Genomic DNA, 17,292 nt, shown 5'->3' with positions numbered 1-17,292 from the left:
GATGATATCAAAGGAATAGACCCTAGTGTATGCACGCATCGCATACATCTAGATGATGACACAAAGACATCGCGAGAACTGCAATAGTGCCTTAATCCCGCCATGAAGGAGGTGGTGAGGGAGGAAGTTTTATGTTTACTTGATGCAGGTATCATATACTCTATCTCTGATAGTGACTGGGTTAGTCTTGTCCACGTTGTTCCCAAAAAGTCCGGCATTCAAGTTGTTCAAAATGAAAATGGTGAATGCATCTCCACTCGCATTCCATTGAAATGGAGAATTTGCATTGATTATCGCAAACTTAATGTCATAACACATAAATATCACTTCTTTCTTCCATTCATTGACCAGATGCTAGAACGTTTAGCCAGTTATGCTTACTACTATTTTCTTGAATGCTATTCCTGCTATTTCCAAATTGTCATTGTTCTCGCCAATCAAGAAAAGACAACTTTCTCATGTCCTTTTAGAACCTTTGCATACAAATGAATGTCTTTTAGTCTTTGCAATGCCCCAGGCACTTTCCAATGCTACATGCTTCACATTTTCAGTGATATGGTGGAACATTATATGGAAGTCTTCATGGATGACTTTTCCATTTATGGAAATTCCTTTGACGATTGCCTATCCAACCTTTCTAAAGTGTTAACATGTTGTGCAGAAAAAAATGTGGTACTTAATTGGGAAAAGTGTCATTTCATGGTTACCAAAGGAATTGTTCTAGGTCATATTGTTTCAAAAAATGGAATAGAGGTTGATAAAGCTAAAATTGTTAAAATTGCTTCGCTACCTATCCCCTGAATAGTTCGCGATATCCATGCCTTTTTAGGCCACGCTAGGTTTTACAAATGATTCATTCCAGATTTTTCTAAAGTTGCTAGACCCTTAACCAATCTCCTGCTTAAGGATGCGATCTTCGACTTCAATCTCAATTGCAAACAAGCTTTTGAAACTTTAAAAACCACGCTGACTACCGCTCCTATCATTCAACCCCATGATTGGTCTCAACCATTTGAATTGATGTGTGAGGCTAGCGACTTTTCTATTGGCTCCGTACTAGGCCAACAACATGATGACAAACCCATTGTCATTTACTACGCTAATAAAACTTTTAATAACGCTCAATGAAATTACATGACAACTGAGAAAGAGTTCCTAGCTGTTGTCTATGCCTTGGATAAGTTTCACCCTTACTTTGTTGGATCATCCACCATCGTATATACTGACCATGTTGCACTTCAGTACCTACTTGCAAAAAAGGATGCAAAATAGAGATTGTTTCGCTGGATCCTTCTCTTGCAAGAATTCACCCTGGAAATCAAAGACAAGAAAGGATCCGAAAATGTCATGGCCGACCATTTATCAAGGCTGGTTGGTGACGTTAATAGTGATTCGGAAGCCATCTGTGATTCCTTCCCAGACGAACATTTGTACTCTATTTTCTCCTCTCCATGGTACGTGGATATCGTTAACTACGTAGTTACTAAAGAAGTTCCTTCCTCTTGGTCACATCCTGATCGTAAAAAGTTCTTATCCACTATAAAAAATTATTCTAGGATGACCCCTACCTCTTTAAGTATTGTTCCGACCAACTCATTCATCGCTGCATTCTCGACTGGGAACACACCGACGTGTTATCTTTTTGCCATGAACAATCTTGCGGTGGTAATTTCAGTGGGAAGAAAACTATGGCCAAGGTTTTACAATGTGGTTTTTACTAGCCTACCCTTTTTCACGATGCACATGAACATTGCAAAGCTTGCATTCGATGTTAGCACCTAGGTCAAATTACCCAACGCAATGTGATGCCCCTAAATCCTATCTTAATTGTGGAATTTTTTTATGTTTGGGGCATTGATTTTATGGGACCCTTCCCTATTTCTCAAGGTTTTGTCTACATTCTAATCTTTGTGGACTATGTGTCCAAATGGATTAAGGCACTCGCATGTCGCTCCAATGACCATAAAACTGTCGTGAAATTTGTAAAATAAAACATTTTCTCTCATTTTGGGGTTCCCAAAGCTATCATCAGTGATAGGGGTACACATTTTTGTAATAAAATTTTTGGGTTTTTAATGAAGAAATATGGAGTTACTCACAAAGTTGCTACTCCATATCACCCACAGACGAATGGCCAAGTGGAAGTCTCCAATAGAGAGATAAAGTCCATTCTAGAGAAAACTGTCAATCCATCAAGAAAAGGCTGGTCTCTCCACTTATCGGATGCCCTGTGGGCGTACCGAACGGCCTTTAAGACACCTATAGGGATGTCTTCTTACCGCATCGTGTTTGGAAAGCCTTGTCATTTGCTGGTTGAACTTGAGCATCGTTCCCTATAGGCCATCAAAAGCCTCAATTAAAATATCAACGTTGTAGGCTAGAAGCGAAAACTGTAATTAAATGAGCTTGAGGAGATTTGGAGTGATGCTTGTGATCTCTCGAAATCCTACAAAGCTAATATGAAAAGAGTGCACGACAAGCACATTTTGCGTAAAGATTTCAAAATTTGCCAAAACGTTTTACTTTACAACTCTATATTACATATTTTTCTTGGTAAATTGAAAACACGATGGTCTGGTCCTTTCATTGTGTTAGTTGTGACACATTATGGGGCAATCTCTTTGCTTAATCCACAAGATAACAGCGAATTTCAAGTAAATAGACAACGCCTCAAACATTACCACGAGTTACGCTCCCCAACTGTTGAATAGACTCTTCTTTAGGATCCGGTCTACATAAACTAGATGTTTCGTTTGGCATACTCAATCTTGTTTTTTCTATAGAGGGTACGCCAATTTAGTAGCCGAGCTATCTTCTATTTTACGATCTCAAAAGTTCTTTGAAGTATGTGGTTGTAAGCGCCGGAGCCGTAGTCTACAGAACCTCTATTTCAGAATTGAGTATAAATGTCTTCTGAAACGCGTGAGCAAATATTTCTACTGGTAAACGATGGGTACCAAAGATTTCTTCTCCTTCCTTCTCTTCCCTTTTCTACTATCTGCCTCACGAACTTCAGCTAATCATTTGGTGTAAGTCTCAATCATCATCAATAGGTAATGGTCGTAGTACTTTTGCTCATAAACGACGTGTGCGAAGGATAGGGTGGTGTATGCATTGTCAAACATCTTTCTGTCCAGGTCTAGACTTCCTATCCAATACTAACCGATATAAGGTATACTTTTGTCTAACACCAGTTGCGCAGGATAACCTACGTCACCGCGCCATTTCTTCCATGAGTTAGGAATCGTCTTGAGGATCTGACGTTAAAAGACTCACAAATGTCTTGAGGATCTTACGTTAAAATACTCGAATTGTCTTAAGGATCTAACGTTAAAAGACTCACAAACGTCTTGAGGATTTGACGATAAAAGACTCGAATCGTCTTAAGGATCTGACTTTAAAAGACTCACCTTGTAGATATGTATATATTGTTGTCATTTAAAATTCCCCTTGCATTAAGCTGTGTACGTAGAGATTCGTGTTCAACCTCGGTTGTTGCCTACTTGGAACACGTACGAGCAATGGATTCCACCAGACCAACCCCTAGAGTTGGTTACTTTGAGTTCCCTTTAGGGTGGTTTGAGGATAGCCATATGTAATAAGGGCAATATTATTAGACCGTAGTGTGCACGATCCAAGATAGTACCGTCCTGCCCTAGACCCATAATACATAAAGGTAAAGCCACAATTTGGCTAGATTGGGTTCGTTCCAGAGCTGACATAACAGTTACCTAAGAATTTAGATGATGACTCTTCTGGACATCCAGTATTGTTCACATTAATCTCCCTTGTATAGAAATAAAACCATATAAAAAAAACAAAAAACAAAACCCATTGTTTATAAATAAAACACCCTTCCTTTTCAAAAACTCCTGTGGCCTTTGAGAATGACTCATATAATTGGATGGCATTTTTTGTGCCGATCATTTTGGTAGCTCATTTATCCAATTCGGAGTCCGAACCAGTCATGTGTGTGCGTTTACATTTTTTAGGCTCGATTTGGGCTTTAGGCTTGAATTAGGCTTGGGAAAAATTTTGGGTCCGACCAAATCTCGTTATTCTCAGCCCGTGTATAAACCGAGACAACCCTCCCGTGCATCACCATTTCCTCCTTTCTTTTTCCCCGTAATCCACATCTCATCCCCTCCCATTTCAGTCTCGCACGAGACAGCTCCTAGCTAAAATCGAGTCTCGCGCGCAACCACCATAGCTCATAATCTAATTTCCTTCCGTCAGCAACTTCCAATTCTTCTCCTCATCTCAAATCAATACCCATCCTCTTCCTTCGATCACTAATGGCCGGAAACAGGCAAGTTTCAGTGGAAAAAAAAATTTGGATCACTATTTGAAAGTGCAATGTTTACGCCCTTTTTTTATACAGAAATACACTCTAGAGGATGGGAGTATTTGTTGTATGCCAATGGCGGGGTATATTCAACGGATTTGGTGTTGAAATTTTACAGGGTAGCTTTAATAGCGACCATTTTTGGGTCACCATCGACGTCGTGCGTCACCAAGTCACACCCGCTTTGATCTCTGGGATCACGAGCATACCTGTGGTTGACCACGTACTGACTCGACAGTAGTCCGTGTATCCATGGACTTACGATCTAATGCTCGACACGCTAATCGAGGCGAGTATAATATGGATGGAAAATGTGTGTATCAACATTCTGTGTGGCGGAACCAGCTTGTCGTGACTTAATGGCTAGGATAGAATGTCAGTGGCACCTCAAAGCCATCAGACATTAACAAGACATTTCTACACTTACTCTGGGTCCTCCAGGAGTGCAAGGGTAACTTTTGTATCGTAACCTTTCTATTCGACATCATTACGCATGCCACACTCAGGTTAGCCCCTCTTGTCGTTCTTGTCACACAAGCTATGATTAATTTGGGTTTTCTGTCTACCACCCCATTAGTCCCTATGCTACCCATATAAGAATATGCATGTTTTCAAGAAATGCATATTGTCCCCGTGGGAACCCACATCACTTATGGCAGCTGAACACGATAACGTGGGTTCAACTCACCCACCTTTCTTTGATGAGACTGCTATGAGCAAGATGAGCCATCCTATATATGCCTTACGCGCTATGAACAGTGGCATGAGAGACATGTATACTCACCAGGTATCGATGGAACATACCATGGGCGAGTTCAGGGAGGATGTGACCACTCGCCACGAGTCGCTGACAAATGGCATGGGAAAATTTCAGCAAGAAATGCGAACTTCCATGAATGCATTTCAGGATCATATGACTACTAGACAGAACCAGTTCCAGCGAATGCTCATGGAAAACCAACACCAGTTTCAAGCTCAGGAGATGGATACTCTAGGTAATATCCAGGAACAGTTAGCCTCCATGGGAGCTCATACTGCACGCCGTCGCAGGACTTCTGGTTCTTCTTCTGCAGCCCCTGAGGATTATCAGTAGACAGTTTAATTTCCCGGTCTTGTATTTTATTTATATAAGATATTTTATTCACGTGTTTGCATTTAAAATTTCCAACCTAGGATTTCTATTATTTCCTACATTTTCCAAAACTTCTGCCTTGTCAAATATTATATTAGTTATTATATATCTCCAATATTATATTATATATAGGTAGAAACTAACATATATAAAAATATTAGTAATAATAATATATATAAATATCTATATATATTTTTGACGTCACACTTAATGGCGAGCTTTACCGTCCACTAACGATTGCCAAAACGGTCATAAAATCGCACAAAAAATGGTAAAAAAAACGGTCATGAAATCGCAGCCAAACGGTCAGAAAATGGCTCCATTTCCTTTCTATAAATAGAAAGTTCACCACATCCTTCATAATCAATCCTTTCATCTTATTCCCTCTACACTTCTTCTTTAAATCTAATATCGTTTTTTTAGTTCTTACCAAATTTTAAGCTTCATGGATGCACTAGAAAAATTTGAGCAGCGGAAAATTGAATATGCTACTCAAGTCTTCATGCTCGTTAGTTTTATTATAGTAATATTGTTAATGTGTCATATAGTCCTATCTAATATTTAGGTTTGTATTTTATTCCCCGTGTCATTATAGTGTGTTTTCACATCTCTGTACGTTGTTACATCTTATTGTGATATTATATTTACATCTTCCTTGTCCTTTGATAAGAGCCCAAAACTGTAGTTTTAACCCTGTAACAGTCATACTTTTAGACCAATTATGTGAGTAATAATTAAGAGTTAACACTGATTACGTGTTTTTATACATTTCAGGCTTCAAAGTCCATTATGTGCAGAAATATGCCACTTTAGCGAGATAAAGGAGCAAAGGTCGGTTACTAAGGAGTTCCGTGACTAAAGGCCAAGATTCAAGAAGACAAAGCCTTTCTAAAGCCCGGTCAAAAGCTGAAAAGTCGACGCGGGCAGAAACAGCACACAAGTCAGCAGAACTTCCAAAGGTCGTATTTTTGGACTCAAACCTCGGAATGGGGCCTACCTTATGTCAAAACGACTGTCTCGGAAAGAGCTTTCCAATGGTCCAAGCCTTGACCCAATCAGATGAGCAGAAGTGGACGAAAAGTCTGTTGAAGCCAACTGCAGCTGAAGAGGCCTTTTTGGACTGAAAGAATTGGGTTTTGGACCTGATTCTCTGGCCCAAAACATGGCTCCAAGCCCATGCACGATTTTTGGATCTGAAAGTATAAAAACAAAATCTTAGCTCTTAGTTAATGGTAGATAGTTAGACATAGATTAGAATTAGATTAGTTAGCCTCCATTAATGAGTTTTAGAACTTAGTTTTAGAATTTCATTTCTTGTTTTAGATTAATTTCTTGAATCATTGAATATCATTCATTAGATAAATAAAATAGTTATTATTCTTGTCATTTCGATTTTTTGTTATTTCAATCTATTAGATCTAGTTTTAATTATTGTTGGTTACCATTTCTTAGTTGTTAATTATAATCTAATTATTGTTTAATTTAGATTAGTAAATTTCGAATCTTGATATTATGTTTAGTTTAGATTCATATGGAAATGATTGCGGAATGATTCTCGGTTAAACCTCCATTAGAGGGGGTTGAGAAGCCTTGATGAAAGCTTGATTCCGATTATCGTAGAGTCATCGTAATTTCTATTCCACTATAGAAACGATTAATTCGCCATGAGAATGGGTTTAATCGTTCACATGCTAGTTATGAATTGGTAGAAATGTCATGTGTAATTAGGGATTAGGAAGAACCAATTGTTTAGCGTAGCGATTCAATCTGGATTCTGACGATTAAATGTCGTTAGTGAGTTAAGTTGAGTTAAGGTGGAATCAATCCCCCCTAATTCCTTATTATAGAATCAACGTAATATTTCCATCGTTGAATCAATTATAGTTTGTATCTTGTGGGTAGTTGCATCGTAGTATAATTCCCCCTCGTAAAACTCTCATTAGACTTAAGACCGATTAGTTAACTAGAAAACATCACATGCTAGAGAACTAGGAGTGGAACAAACTTGTTACTTCACTCTATTTCGATAGATTTGAGAGTAGAAACTTTGATAAATATAGGCTCATAAGAAAGTTTTAGTTTTACTTGCGTTTGTAAGTTTAATCGCTTTATTTCGTAGGTAAAACTATTATTTTTACGTTTATCAAATGGTGCCGGTGCCATCTTAGTTTCACTTTAGCATTGTTTTCATAGTATAATTAGTCATTTTTAAGTCCCATTTCACCCACCCACCCTTGTTTGATTCATACTGTGGTTGTTCATTTCAGCATTGAAAAGTTTGAAAAATTAATTACGGAAGTGACGCCCATACCTGAAATAGCGACCAGCTAAGTTCTTGGACATGGGGGAAGCGCGACCAGCGCCCATACCGGCGACCAGCTAAGTTACTTGGAAACGGGCGCGACCCGCTAAGTTACTGGAACACGGAGCGGCCAGCGCTTCAAAGCGAAGCATCCACGCAAGGCTAAGCCGAAATTTGCCGGATTTCCACAGGTTTGTTTCGAACTTCGATTTTTCAAGTTTTTCAGTGTTTTAACTTGTTATATACACTGAACACGCATAAACAAGACGCTATTCATAAGTGAAGCAAGGACGCAATCAGGTATTCCTTTCTTCCACACCTCGCATCTCCAGTTAGAGGTTTCTACTAGTATATCAGAATTGTTTGGAGTGTTGCATGTTTAGTTAAGTTCGACTTAGTCTAGCATGAGATTAAGGTCTGGTCGAAGAAAAACAACTAACGTAATTACACGGCAATGTCAACAAATAAGTCTATCTAGTTTCCCACCCACTACACCTCTAGCTATTATTTCACACACACCACCTGATATTATGGATGAAGAAAGAGAGACTCTCTCTCGACTTTTATAAAGCCTTGGCGATAGCCCTAAATCTTGCATCGTTTCTAGCGGACCGATTGGGGATTTCCGCATCCCCAAATATATTTAATTTGTTACCCGTTTTCATGGTTTAGACCATGAAAAACCTTATCGGCTACATGCATAGGATTGAACAAGTCCTTACAACATTCCACCATCCTACGGTTGGTGCGGAACAAATTAAATTGAGGGTATTCCCTTTCACCTTAGTCGATAAAGGCGTCTTGGTTAAGCTGCCCAAAGGCCTAATGCAATGGACTTCGTGGGCCAAACTTGTTCATTTGTTTATGGAACATTTTTACCCACCCCTAAAGGCGGATGAAATGCTTTCCAAGATTCACTTCTTTCGTGAGAATCCTCATGAATCATTTTGAGGAGGCTTGGAATCGTTTCACCGATCTCCTTATAGAGTGTCCACACCATCACCTAGCAAATTAAAGACCGTTAGTTCGTGCCTTTTCAAAGGACTTCTACACCACCATAAAGAAGTCCTAGACATAATGAATGGGGGTAGTTTCCTAAGTAAAGGAGCACCGAGAGGCATATAAATTTTGGAAGATCGGACTAAAGCGTAATAATAATTGGGGGTAGTGGCGATTACTCCGCTCCATTAGTTCTTCAGCGATTAAGGCTACGGTATGTTTGAGGTTAAATCAGATCCCGAGCTTAAAACTCTAATTGAATCCCTCACAAAAAGGTAGAGGCCATTTCGTACAACAAAAGCCTATCCCGTCATGAATGTAAATTCAAATCCATGTAGTTTCATTTGGAGTCCCGAGCATCTCGACTTCCATCGTCCTATAGCCTATGAACATTCTTGTTCCATTAATAGTGAACCTAAGCCCCTTGGAGACAAAATCCCAACTTCGGTTGGAGAAATAACCAACAAGTCACACCTACGAGGTGACAATAATCAATATGTTAGGCCAATGCACGGTTATAACCAAGCTCCACCACAACAAGGGACGGGATCGGGGTAATTATAATAATTATAACAACCAAAGCGCAACCTCGACAAAGCCAAGCACAAGGTCAATGTAGTTATAATAATTATAATGCTAATAGAGGTATCGTTAGGTAAATAATAACTATCACAATCCGCCCATAAATAATCAGCGAGATAGTTCGGTCACACCACCCGTGACTACTACACCCACACAACGGATCGTCTTGACACCTTCATACAAGTGAGCCAACAACTTTTCCAAACCATGGCTCAATCTAACCAACACATTCTACAATCCGTTAATAATTTAAACCAACGGTTAGCCCAAGAGAAATGACCAAAAGCGTGTTTCGGTGGCGATACCCTGACCCAACCCTAGAGCGGCAAAACACGACGCTTTGAGGTAAAGCGGTAATACTAGTGCGGAAACTACATCCGTATGTCGGCTAAATGTCATCACCACTCTCCGGATTCGGAAGAGTGGTTGATAACAAAGTAACTATGCCTATAGTTACCCCATCGATACTCCTACACCTTTGGATATCGAACTAGATGCGAAATAGAAACTGAAGAACCTACCTTTGTAGAGGTACCGGTTAAACCACAACCTAAGAAACGAAAGCCAAGGTTACACATCAAGTCGAGCCATACACTAAATATAGAGCGAAACCACCGTTCCCTCAGAAATTAGCCATGCTAACCGGGGATACTAACTTTGAGGAGATTAGGAGCGTTTTCAAAAATCTAACGATAAACCTTCCTTTTTCGAAGCTATAAAAAGCTACCTAACCACGCTAAGTTTCTTAAGGAGTTGTGCACTACTAGGCGTAAGACCAACATACCTAAAAGATGCCTTTCTAACTGAGCAGTTCCCAACTTTATCCGAAAATAATGGAATTGTTAAGTACAAGGACCACGGTCGCCCCTCTCATCAATGCACCTTAGGAGATTCTCACACGACGACCGTATTTACTAGACACGGGGGCTAGTGTTAACTTACTCCGTTTTATTTGTATAAGCAAATAGGTCTAGAGGAGATGTAACCTACTAAAATGACATTGCAATTAGGCGATCGGTCTATTAAGTATCCTAAGGGTGTGGTTGAAAAGCGTCTTTGGTTAAAGTCCAAAATTTTTACTACCGGCCGACCGTTATCCTCGACCACGAAGTCACTAACGACTCTGTACCTATCATTTTAGGGTGTCCCTTCTTGGCTCGCCAGCTGGGCTCATAAACTGCCGCGATGGTTCGATGTCCTTGTCCTTTGGCCATCTTTGTTGAGGTAAATGTTTTCAAAGCGAGGACCGCGATATCGATTCATCTACAAATGGAGAGGTTAGCAAGATCGAGAGCTTAGCTCAAGATTACTTCAAAAACATGTTTCGAGAGAAACAGTTAACAAATTCCTTTCCGCCGAAATTCCGACTTTAACAATGACTCCACGGTAGTAGGCGAAATCGAAGAAGAATTCTCGCAACTCTTTTGCACACGCTTCTTTACCACCAGCGAGTCCCCCTTGCCAATAACCATTCATCCCTTGATCTTTATGACGGAAGATGAATTTTTCAATCTCTATCCGGTGACCCCTTTTGACCCAACTATTGAGGAATGTCTTGCATATATCAAGATTTCTGATGATATGGACTTGAGAGCTCTAGCTGAGAATCATTCACCTTCCATCACCAATATTCCCCACCCTCCACCTTTTCAAACGAACCTCGAGTTTGCACTCGATCCTTTAGTTTCTCCTGTGCTTCATGATTTTTTAAATCTACCTAGTAAACAAATACTTCCTAAGGATAAACCACTTGACACCTTCATTTTCAGACTTGAGACAATCCCTAACTACACCATGAATGAGTTTTGTGCTAAACCCACATCCTCATTTCTTCCATGCTTTCCCTCTAAAACTTATCCCAATCCACCATATCTTCCACAACCATTCACTTTTCCACACTTATTCACTAGGACACCCTCTCGTTCAAAGATGAAACATAAGGTGCATGGTCGGTTATGTTATAGGTCTATCCGACTTCGCTTTCATTCCACTAGGCTGCGTCGTAGGAAATCTTGGTGCTTGATTGTGTTTGGATATGTTTTCTGTGATATTTATTTATGGAATGATCCACAACTATTTCGGTTGTTGATGTATGATAAACTGCATATTCATACATATGTTTAGAAAAAGTCTCGAGTATCTGACTATAAACGACTCAATTTTTATGTTTGGTGCATTTCCTTTCATTTCCATATATTGGTGAATGCACCATTCAGGTAACCGGGCCCTCCCTATGGAGTGTGTGGCTGTAAGTACCGGATCCTAAGTCCACATTTCACATAATTCACGTTTTCCACTCTTGCATGTTTTCTTGGTTTTGAGTCATGTTTCTCTATGGTGTGAATTATGTCCCTTATCGCTTATTGTTTTCCTTTATATTAAACCTAATTCATAAAAAAGTAAAAAAGTTTAAAGCTATAAATATAGTAATCTAGCAAGTCTCGGGAATCTGACCTTAAAAGACCCACGTTTTAAAACAAATTTTTACAAACCTATTTTCAAAAATTTGTTTGGGGGTGGGGTGTTGGTTTTTCCATTCTTGATCACTCAAATTCCTATTCTTACCCCCCACCTCGCTCCCTCAAAAAAAAAAAAAAAAAAAAAAAAACCTTGAGGCGCAGTGGAGCGCCTTGACTTTCTTCGTTGACGAGAAAATTTCGGTTTTGGCGGGTTGTTCGGGTCATTTGCGGTTGTTTCAGGCGTAGTTTCGAGATGACATCTCCTACAATAATACCGAAATAGTCTTTCAAAGATTTGTTCCCAAGCACTACTTATGGTGCTTGGACTCGTGAGGTGATCACACACGTAAAGTGGGAACCGCTTATGGTTCTTGCTAGCATTTGTTCTTGGACTTGCCATGCCGGCTGAAATACAAGACCCATGGTGCTATTGGGTAGATAATATGCATGTCGGGAGATAAGGTAAGTTTTTAATTCCATTTAGTGTAATGCTTATGTCCCAAGTAATTTAAGTCTGTTAACCCCATAATGGGTGGAACTCTTATAGAGTTCGCGTCGGTTTTATATTAGTATGTTTTAACCTTGTTTTCTGGATGTTCGAATTTCAGCGTTTCCATAGTACTTTTCTACCCTCTTTATTTAAATGCTTTGAGGACAAAGCATGCTTCTTGTTTGGGGGTGGGCATAGAAACACGTGTAATTAAGGTATCTGTTAGGATATAGATATGTATAATATGTACTTGTTTTCTAGTTAAAATTTCATAAATTCAAAAATATAAATAAATAAGTTATGCTATACACTTAGGAATATTGGTATTGTTCTCTTTCTCTATGCTCTTAACAATCTAGAAGTCTCACGTAGCTTTTGCATCAGAATAATTGTTAGAAACTTAGGTTAATATGTAGGTAATAATCTTTGCATCTATCTATAAATATATTACATGAGTATCTATGATTGTTATGATAAGTTTAAAGCTAGGCTAGAGTACTTATTCTACAAATCTGTGAGAATATAGCCTAAAGCCTTATATATGAAGCGAAACATTTGAGAAATGACACAAGGGAGAAGTAAAACCGGATAGAGAAATCACCGTCCACTTGCTTGATCACTATGTCATATCCTAAGCGAGAATTTTGGCCCTCTTTGGATCGATATAGCCGTAAATTCAAACCTATGAATTTTTTTTTTCCGCTAAGTAAGCCCTCGAGCCTTTCTTTAGCATTTCATAAACCACAAATCCTTTACCACTTAAAACAAAAACAAAAAAAAAAAAAAAAAAAATCAACCTACCCAATTTAGAATAATTCTGATAATAGAATGAGAAAGAAAGAAGAAGAGAAAAACCTATGTAAACAAAAATTAGTTAGTTGCTTCAGAAATAAAGAAAAGAAGTTTCCATCCAAAGAAAAGAAAAATAAAAATAGAAATAAAATAAAAACTCCAAAAAATATAATAAAAGGAGTCAAAAGCCAAAGAAAAAAAAATGGCTAAGGATGGAAACAAAGTGTAGAAGCAAAAGTAAATAACAAGGTTTTCTCTAGTTACATAATATGAAGACTCTTTTATCTCAGACTTGTCCATTTTGAATATCCATTTCCTTCCTTCTTAAACCATCTCCTAATCCCCGAAACACCTAATAAAGACCTCTAGCTCAATTAGGAATAGGTTAGTGTGATAGTAAGTGGCAGATGTGTTTGATCGACTCCGCCTTTCCTTGTGTGTCATTGAGATTGTAAGGTAAAGTGTGCCCACTACGCACTAGAGTAAAGCGAAACTTGAGTGGAAAAATCGAGTGTTGTATCTTGACTATTATTGTGAGAACCTACTTGGGGCGTTATTCGAAGTTTGAGGAAACGGACTGATATTGCATTTCATAGTAGTACTCATTGTATATATGTTTATTGTAGATGATTGATTATTATGCATATATTAGCTTAGGTTTTGACTTGGTTATTCTTGTTCATAGCTAGTAAGAGGAATAGTTAATTTAGAGCATGGATAAGGAAACAATAGTTTTATTTCTTAGTCGATTTTGTAGTATAGATGAAGTTTGTGAGTACCTTCATCTGGAAAACTCTCACGAGGCTATAACTTCGTCCACTAGGGAATTCCTAGTGGTTTAAAGCGCCTTGTTGCATATGGTCAATGCAATCGCACTCAGCGAAACGAGAGTAGTTAGAACTCCATTTTTGGTCACTTATTCTAATTTCTCATCTTTGCTTGAGGACAAGCAAAATGCTGTTTGGGGGTGGTTTGATAAGAGCCCAAAATTGTAATTTTAACCCTGTAACAGTCATACTTTTAGACCAATTATGTGAGTAATAATTAAGAGTTAACACTGATTACGTGTTTTTATGCATTTCAGGCTTCAAAGTCCATTATGTGCAGAAATGTGCCACTTTAGCGAGATAAAGGAGCAAAGGTCGGTTACTAAGGAGTTCCGTGACTAAAGGCCAAGATTCAAGAAGACAAAGCCTTTCTAAAGCCCGGTCAAAAGCTGAAAAGTCGACAAGGTAAAACAAAGACACAAGTCGTGAGAACTTCCAAAGGCCGTATCTTTGGACTCAGACCTCAGAATGGGGCCTACCTTATGTCAAAACGACCGGCTCGGAAAGAGCTTTCCAATGGTCCAAGCCTTGACCCAATTAGAGAAGCAAAAGTGGACGAAAATTCTATTGAATCCAACTGCAGCTGAAGAGGCCTTTTTGGACTGAAAGAATTGGGTTTTGGGCCTGATTCTCTGGCCCAAAACATGGCTCCAAGCCCATGCACGATTTTTGGATCTGAAAGTATAAAAACAAAAGCTTAGCTCTTGGTTAATGGTAGATAGTTAGACCTAGATTAGAATTAGATTAGTTAGCCTCCATTAATGAGTTTTAGAACTTAGTTTTAGAATTTCATTTCTTGTTTTAGATTAATTTCTTGAATCATTGAATATCATTCATTAGATAAATAAAATAGTTATTATTCTTGTCATTTCGATTTTTTGTTATTTCAATCTATTAGATCTAGTTTAATTATTGTTGGTTACCATTTCTTAGTTGTTAATTAGAATCTAATTATTGTTTAATTTAGATTAGTAAATTTCGAATCTTGATATTATGTTTAGTTTAGATTCATATGGAAATGATTGCGGAATGATTCTCGGTTAAACCTCCATTAGAGGGGTTGAGAAGCCTTGATGAAAGCTTGATTCGATTATCGTAGAGTAAATCGTAATTTCTATTCCACTATAGAAACGATTAATTCGCCATGAGAATGGGTTTAATCATTCACATGCTAGTTATGAATTGGTAGAAATGTCATGTGTAATTAGGGATTAGGAAGAACCAATTGTTCTGCGTAGCAATTCAATTCGGATTACGACGATTCGTCGTTAGTGAGTTAAGTTGAGTTAAGGTGGAATCAATCCCCCCTAATTCCTTATTATAGAATCAACGTTGTATTTCCATCGTTGAATCAATTATAGTTTGTATCTTGTGGGTAGTTGCATCGTAGTATAATTCCCCCTCGTAAAACTCTCATTAGACTTAAGACCGATTAGTTAACTAGAAAACATCACATGCTAAAGAACTAGGAGTGGAACGAACTTGTTACTTCACTCTATTTCGATAGATTTGATAGTAGAAACTTTGATAAATATAGACACGTAAAATAGTTGTAGTTTACTTACGTTTTGAGTTCATCGTTCATTTCGTAGGTAGACTATCTATTTTTATGTTTATCATCCTTCTACTTACACTATTTATGGAAAAAAAAAAGGCACTCCTTATAGTCACATGCCCTATTCTTTCCATCCACACTATATCCACTTTTGCACCTTATTTTAGAAGATACACGTGGTCGAACTACCTTGTGACACTTCGATTCATATTTTCTACATCTTCATATTAGTGTTTATTTATAGCTAGGCTAGAAACCTCTAAAATCCAACCTTTCCTTTTCCACTAAATTTTCTTCACCACTCCATTCCTTCCATCTTTAATGGCCCTCACTCGAATTTTCGTGGCCAAGCAAAATTTTATGAAAAATTTCCAGAGAGGTCTATTTCACCCATATTTTGATACTTAAATTTTTACATCGAGGATAGTTCCCTCTATTACATCATAAGGAGGCACTTTATTCCAGAGAATTGGTCCTGCTATTCTATAAACACGGTTATTTCCAAAATGGATAATTCTTTGTCCGTGCAAACGGTTGCGAGCGCAAATTGACTATGGAAATCATATCCAAGGTCCTTCAAATTCCCATTACGAACCCTAGGGTACACCTTCAGGATTCACCATTCGACAATGTAAGACATCTGATGTTTGCAACTATCCTTTATGGCGAATACAATCGGAAAAACCACATTATTTATCAATGATCCTTCCAAAAAAAACAAATTATCTGTGATCCAATGGCTAGCTCATAATGTGCTCAACACATCTAGGACTTCCGAAATAACAAAACCCCTCCTCCATCTACTCTGGGTACTGCAGACTAAATGCAATGATTTTTGCATAATTTAATTTCTCTGGAACGCGATTGCATGTGCTAGGAAAAAGTCAGCTCCTTTGCCAACCATTGTGACACTTATCATGGTGTGTTGTCTGTATGCACGGTTTTTGGACTCCCGATGTTGCAAAGAAACATGCCGGTGCAGAAATTGGCGAAGCTTGTTTCGCTGTCAACATCTTCACTAAAAATGCAATACACAACGTATTTAATACTATGGAAGGCCTTTGTTTAATTCACCAAGGACTAATGACATTATACACACGTCAGAACATCATCATCACTAGTCTTCTTGAATTTCACAACCTGCAGACAATACAAGATGAGGAACAAGCATAATTCTTGCATAGCCACAAGCAGTTCTTGGCAAATAACACTCTCATAATGGAGAACCAAGTCGAGATTTACCAGACACAGAATGCCCAGTTACAACGAGCTGTTGCACGGATTAACTGCATCGAAAATCTTATAAATGGATTTCTCTCACCAAAAGATCCTCTCCGTTACTTGGTCCCATGACACAAATTAATTTTTGCAAATTTATGTTCTTTGTTGTTTTATTTTAATTTTTAGTATAGTGCAATTTTCCTATGGTAATAAATGTCATTTGTTTTTACTTAGTCATTTCCATCGTATTCTAATTTTTGGTTTATCTTTGTCTACAAGTGGTATCTTTCATCACACGTCTTCTACAATGGCATCTCCAAAGATTATTCCAAAACAATCTTTCCATGCTTTGCTGAATTCTCCTGCATATGGACATTTTTTCAGAGAATTCATCGCCCAAGTTAGTTGGAACTGCTTTATTCTGCACCCTGAGCAGACATACTCTCTAGGTTTGGCAACTTATTTTTATGATCATATGGAGAATCCACCTGCTGCATGTTGTTTCGTTTTAAACGAATTTGCAATCCGTATTGGTAACACCAGACATCTCTTTTACAAGCTAGCAATTGTGATGGCTTTGGACCTTCC

This window comes from Coptis chinensis, chromosome 5 (genome assembly GCF_015680905.1).
Source record: "Coptis chinensis isolate HL-2020 chromosome 5, ASM1568090v1, whole genome shotgun sequence".
Taxonomy (NCBI): domain Eukaryota; kingdom Viridiplantae; phylum Streptophyta; class Magnoliopsida; order Ranunculales; family Ranunculaceae; genus Coptis; species Coptis chinensis.
Note: the sequence above shows the minus strand (reverse complement) of the source record.